Here is a 6,998-nt window from a genome sequence, read left to right as displayed (position 1 = left end):
GGTGCAGTACTGAGTAGATACAGCAGGGGCAGTATTGGACCAATACAAGGCTCCATTGACTCCCATTATAAATTATTAAACATTAATATTTCAAAAACTATAAGTTGTACAGGCACCAAAAGTCAAAGCCATCATTTGGCACAGGAGCTTTACAAATATAAATGACAATGGCAGCTCTAGGACAAAGTATGCAGGAAGAGAAGCGTGCCAAATTGGAGATGACTTGGATGAGAAACGAATCACAATTATGATTAAACGAGGAGGCGGGGGTCTTCGTGCCCATTTGTCTCTCTCTTATGCTGTTACGGCAAACAAAACTCCTGGAACAATAGGGAATATTAAGCCTCTAACGATTGTTAGGCTGATGGTCCTCTTTTGAATGTGAACTACCAGTTTTGGTGACATTGTTAAACTTGTTTGTCCACCATGTGAAAGTACTGCTTATAAGGCTGAGTTTACCTGAAACTCCTCAAACTGGAGAAGCCTCTTTAAGAAGGGATGAAACATTTTCAACAAAAGTGAATCCACCCGGAGGACCTACTCAAGTTTTTTTTATTTGTTTGTTTTTTTCTACATGGATTATTGAGATGCATCAGTGTAGTTTAAAACTTACCACGCACTCGGCCAAGAGTCAGTGACTCAACACCATTGAATTCAACATCAGATGTCAGGCTAAATTCCTCCTGATCGTGTTGGTCAATCTGAAAGAAAATTCAAAAAAGCCTCATGTTTCAGCTCTTGTGATTTGTCTCATGAATGTACAGTTTAACACTGAATAATCCAAAGTTAAAATATATGAGATTTTTATCTTTACCCCATGAGAAAACATTTTAAAGTGTGTTGCAGCAGCGTGTCCCTGCTGCCTGCTTGTTGTTTCTCATGCTGAACTGAAGATTTGTATGTTTTAATTTAAAGGATGTTTTACCTGCAGAGTGACAGTGTCTGCCTGTCTGGTGATGCTAACAGAATGCAGTTGTTGGTTGGTGAGGTTTTTCACTTTGCTCCTCAGGATCTCTGCATCTTTACTGCTGTCCAGTCTGTACCTCACCTCCAGCTTGTCTGCACTCAAACAAAAATAAGCTATGTATTGTTACATTTATTATAAATTAATGAATTATAGTTTCGAGTAACAAAAAGTGACAACGACTTGACGATGAAGACGTTGACATTGTTTGTAAAAAAGCGTAAAATGCTAAATAGTGGATCTGTTTTTTTAACCTGAATGATTTTATGTTTCATGAGGTCACTTGAGATAGTTACAATTTCCAATCAATCTTCTCATATCTGTTCAAATTTCCTGTTAGTTTTTATTATTGTGTAGTAAATAATAATGTTGAAGCCACATCAAACCAAGAATTATGTCATATTTGGTCAAAATGACCTTAAGTACATTTTCAGATTCTTGCTGTTTATAATACATTTTGATGGTCCATTACTCACCACTTCCTGTACCATTAATTAATCACCACTTGTCACATTTCTACAAAGTGTGTTCACAGAGCAGCAATGACCATAATTCACAAATCAGAGAAGGTGTTTTCAGAGCTGACAAACATCATCACTTTCAGCAGTTGCTAACACATTTCCACAAGTTTGTCTTTTCAAGACACGTCATTTAGAACGAAGCACATCAACTATTCTGGAACTGAAAACTCGGCTGTGCTCAATAAACCCTAGAATATTTACCTTGCTTATTGAGTAAAACAGCCAGGTACTCTCTGTGGTAGGAGAGCACACACAGGAGCAAAGCGGGACTCTGGCCGGTCCTGAAGCTGAAGGAGATGTTTTCTGCTTTTAGGACCACGTCAGAAACAGTGGAGGAGGAGGAGGAGCTGCTGTTGGGCTCTTTTACGTTTTGCTCCTTAAAGCTGTAGCTGATGGACGTCTCTGGTTTGAAGGTGACTGAGACTTCTGCAGAGGGAAATCAAAACATGTTTTATTTTTCAGCAAGTTGCTCTTTTTATATTTATTTTAGACAGTTTACTTAACAAGCCTCCATCCAAGCCATTGAAGCCAGAAAACTTTCGAACTAAACACTGCTTTCCTCTTTCTGTCTCTGAAGAGGATGTAACAAAATGAATTAAAACACATTTGAGACACTTTCAGCATGGCATTTAAAATTATTAACTTTAACGACCTCTTTATCAACTTGAATTCAAGGATGGTATAAAAATCTCATTGTAACATAAAACTGCATAAATGTTCCTCAATGCCAGAAAAATAGATTCAAGCAAAAGCTGCATCTAATTTGAAAGAGCAAACAAACAAAACTAAAAACTTTTCCCATGCAGGGTATATATTTTGCATCTGATTTGCATGACACAAAAAGTACATCTTCACACTGACTCTGAGTAAAAACTAATCTCCCAGGAGGACTCTTATGTATTATTCATACATGTGTAGGGTCTCTGTTGCCCTGACATCACCTAATTAGCGAGCCAGTGCAAAAAGCAGCTTTAGAAAAAAAATAGCTGACAGGTGATAAAAAAAACTTTTGCAAATCTGGCTCTATAATTATATCACAGTCAGGTGTCAGAGGTCTGACTTCCTGTGCAGATAAACCTGTGGAGTTCCAACAAGCTGCACAGCTGGAGTTCTTAATTATTGAACACACAAGAGGCTTATCTCACTGTAGTTTTCCCTACAAGTTAACTTGTGTAAACTCAAGCTGAGGTAAAATATATTATGACAAAGTGCTTTCGTTGGAACTCTTTAGTCATGCTTCTTCTGTTTCTGGAAACCACATTCTCTTTATTATATTGTTTGTATGAGGAAGGCTACATCAGGATACATAGAGTGTACACAAAAGGGTGACTACAGTCGAAAATTCAAACCCAAATCCTCAGACACAGATCATGACAGTACCCAACCCACAAGGGCTCAGAATGCTCGATCCAAAAACAGTTGATTCTTTGTCACGTAGCTGGGAGATGAGAAAACCCTCCTACTGCTGTGCACTTCACAGCATGGGGTTCATCCTGCTGGAGTTTCTACTTCGATATCAAAAGTTTGGCCACAAATCTGTCATGGATAGAGTCACACTTTTCAGCCAGCAGCATCTAAACATGCAGGATGGTGGGCCTTGAGGACCAGAGATAGGGCCCACTGTTATAGATGAATGCAGTGGCAGATCAAAGATTTTTCTGAATAAGACATACAGTATTGCAATGTCATGGATTGTTTCAAATCTCACAGATTGTTTTAAAAAACTCAGCTTCAAATTTATTTTACATCTCAGAGGACATAAATAAAAACACACGCAAAAAAAAAAACAAGATTGAATAACCATCTCCCAACCCACTCTGCCGCTACTAAGTTTCCCACCTCTCCCTGTCCTCCTTTCCCAGCAGACACTTTTATCTCCACCTCATGTCCTGGCATTCTCAGCCGGCAGTCCGCCTACAACACCCCCAACCCACATGTGAGTAATATGGATTTTCTCTAAAAAAAAAAAAAAAAAACTTATGAAATTTTGAGGGTCATGAGACAGGTAAAGGCTTGAATGAGTGTTTGAAACTGAGATCTTAATATGTCTGCATTGTTCTACTCCTGTAAGTATGATAAATTGGACACTGTGGATAAAAGTATACCTTGGTCGCAGAAAGCTCCAGTGTAAGCAGATGAGCCACAATCACATGAAAAGCTTTTGATTTCCTCCTCGCAGCGACCAAAGTTCTGGCAGAGGGAGCCGTAGCTGCTGCAGTGGCCTGGACATCCYGCCTGAACCCCGGGGGTGATCCTCGCTCTCCCCTCCAGGTCCAGGGTGACACCGTTCAGCTGCAGGGAGCGGATACAACCTCGAAAACCCTTCTGTCTGGAAGCAGTGCCTCCTAAAGAGACACAAACACGTAAATATAAAAAAWATATATATCCTTTTTTTAATGGGCCATAAATAGGAATAAAATACTAAAAAAATTAATGTTTTTAAAAGTTTCTTGTTTTTACTCCAAGTAATGATCAAATCAGACTTAAAAATGACACATGATCCAGAGACAACAGAACGAATGCTTATATTTTGGAGACGGTATAGTTTGAAAACCTCCAGTATTTGTGTTTTTTAATGAGGTGGGCAAAGCGTTTTGCTCTAAACTAATTTAAAATATGAGCATATTGGATCTAATTTATTTCTACCCACAAGGCTTGATGTTTTCCCAGACTGAAACTGAATCATGGTCGATAACGAGTTTAACTCTTGCCAACAAAACTGTAAAATCCATCAATGTTCCCTCTTTTATGTGTGTTATAGCAGCTTAAATAACACAAATAGCTAAAGTCAAATMAAAACCTTCCTTCTCTGCTCATCAAGCACCTTGTTGGCTGTTAATGTCCCGAGGACCGGTGAGTTATCACGCTCATCTGACAGCTTATTTGTCTGGATAAAATTCATCCCCCAAAACTTAGTGGTTTGCAACTTTTTCAACCGTCCTCAGAGTTCAAGCTCCATAACATTATAATTGTCTGAGACTGACAAACTGTCCTTCACATTATGATGAGGTAAACAGCTTTTTTTCCTCCCCTACACTGCAACTGTGACAAGTACCTGCCAGGACTGAGAATTTGGTCAGGAATTGTCAGAATAAGAATGCCTTCATTAAAGGATGGAGTTCAGATGTTCTTCCACAGCAAATGACCACCACAAASAAGGGATTTTACTTTGTATCTGAAGAGTTTTATATGGTTTTGAGAGCAAATAAAAAAATCACAATGTGGTTTAAGAACATAGTCCTTTTTTTAACCAATATTTTCTCTTGTATGTTTAATTGTAAATAATGTGTTTTCTCTTGAATCTAACAGTAGGATGTGAATCAGAGCTTTTCTCTTATAAGAAGACAAAAGTTTAAAATCAGCCTTCCTAGAGTTGATGTAAAGCACATAAGCTCAGAGGGATTTTGTTAGCAGAGTGAAGAAAATATGGATAAAACACAAGAATAAAACTGAGGAGAAACTAAAGATGAGGCGTATTGTAGAAGGAAACTGTATAGAAAATAACTATTGTCTCAAGCTAAAATAGACTCAGTGTCCTATTGTCTTGTTCATTTTAAATTGTGTTTTGCAGTTTTGTGACAAGAACGCACGGCTGTACAGACCTATAAATAACTGGCTGTTCAGCTGCAAGTGAATGTGTCCATCAGCAGGAGCCTRCTGTGTGGCAGCAGGGAGCTCGTCGAGGCGAAGCGATGCCTCTTTCACGTTTCGCTCGACTCGAACAAGATGCCACCTGTTGTCGTTCAGCGGGAAGCTAGCCTTCACGCGAACCTCCAGAGGGCCGTTACCCACATCAAAGGAGAAGAGGACCTCGGTGGAGGCTGAGACAGAGAAGAAAGAAAATCAAAACTACATGTAAGGGTTCAAGAAAATTCTAACCTTGGCCTCTTTGCTCAGTTTTTCACTTATGAAGGAGTTGTAGCTTTTATTTTTYAATCTGCAAATGTGGATTTGTTTGATATCCTTCCACACAACAATTAAAAAACAATTTGCCAAAAAGCTCCAGTTTTTGTCTTATTTGCAGGGGCAGAATCTTAGGGGTGGACAGGGTGGCAAGTGCCAATCCTGGCATCTGATTGGCCACCCCAGGTGCCACCCACAAATAATTAACAAGTGAGTGCAGATCTTAGATTTTGAACTCGCATTTAGATTAAGTTAAATATTGTTCTCTGAAACTACTAGATACAATTTCAGCTGTGTATGTTCAAAAATGAATGTGTAAATTGTAAATTTAGCATTAGCATTAGTGGTTAGCATAATTTGGGATTAGCATCGACAATCAGTTTTCTTAATCTACAACAAATTTGATCTCAATAAGTCTTAAAATAACTGAATAGTAGTCTTTTAAAGTTAGCTGTGGTGGCCTTGAACATTTGACCAGCATTTAGAATTTGGTAAAGACAGTTTCTGTTTACTTCTTCACCAATCTTCAGCGTAGTATGCCTTATGCTACATTCACACTGAACGAGCTGCAGGAGCGGCCGGTTTACTTGCAACGTCTATGGTGGATGCGCCTCTAGGGGGAAGGAAGCGGAAGGTGCGGTTGAGGGTTTTCCGTGCATGTGCTGCATCCAAAGCAGCCGATGCTCGAGTTCAAAAATCTGAACTTTTTCTGCTTGACACACCTCGTCAGCCAATCAGAGAGACTCATTTTTCCATGTGACAGTTTCCTGAATGTTGCCCACTAACCTGAAACAGACGGACAGAAGCTCTTTAGCTGAAATCGAGTTCTGGCTGGAGATATCAGCACCGATGTGGGTCAGCAGCTCGTTAGACTGACCGCGGTGTTAAACTGGGCTTGTGACAAAAAAATTGTTTGTCAGCTCGCAGCTCGTGGAGTGGTGAAACTAACCGAACAAACCACCTCTAAATCCTCTGGTGAATTAAGTTTCTGGTGTGCGCAACGTTCACTTGCTCTTTAGTAAATAAAGCAAAGTCATTTTCTTTATTTTAGCTTTATTTCATCCGCTGTTGAGACAGACCGGAAAAAAACCAAGARGCTCCTCCCTCTTCAGATGCGCCTCTAGTCTCTGTTCCGGTCTGAACYTAGCGRGTTCAYCTTGAGGCGTTGGGCAKATTTCTGCTGCTCAAAATGTGTTRGGTGTGAACYTAGCATAAAAACGGCAGAAAAATAAGTTGCAGTTTTCAGCATGTTTTATAATTCTTCTTAGCTATAATTTACACATAGTTTCAGCTCAATATTTCTTGGAACAGCTGAAATAAAGCCTTTTGGTATTAGCTGTGGTGGCCATCTTGAATTTTTAAACCCAGAGTGCTTTTCAGTATTTGCATGTGCCCCCCAAAAAAACCTGTGCCACCCCTTGTAAAAAAGTCTAGCACTGCCCCTGCTCATTGGTCCCCAAAACATGTCAAAATGCATTGTGGTGACTTAAGGAGGGCTGAAGCCCTCCTAAAACATTTTAAAGCCCCGCTAAACAAGTTGGTGTATGCATGAATGTATGTACTGTATGTATGTATGTATGTATGTATGTATGTATGTATGTGTATATATA

The 6,998-nt window shown here is 39.4% G+C and overlaps 1 pseudogene; it reads right to left on the bottom strand.

The window, feature by feature from the left end:
- Positions 1–6,998, bottom strand: part of LOC106523965 (contactin-associated protein-like 5) — a 34,729-nt pseudogene that overhangs the window by 2,617 nt on the left and 25,114 nt on the right.

This window comes from Austrofundulus limnaeus, unplaced genomic scaffold, assembly GCF_001266775.1.
Source record: "Austrofundulus limnaeus strain Quisiro unplaced genomic scaffold, Austrofundulus_limnaeus-1.0 Scaffold172, whole genome shotgun sequence".
NCBI classification, from domain to species: Eukaryota; Metazoa; Chordata; class Actinopteri; order Cyprinodontiformes; family Rivulidae; genus Austrofundulus; species Austrofundulus limnaeus.
The sequence above is the reverse complement of the archived record's forward strand: the minus strand, read 5'-3'. Positions and strand labels throughout refer to the sequence as shown.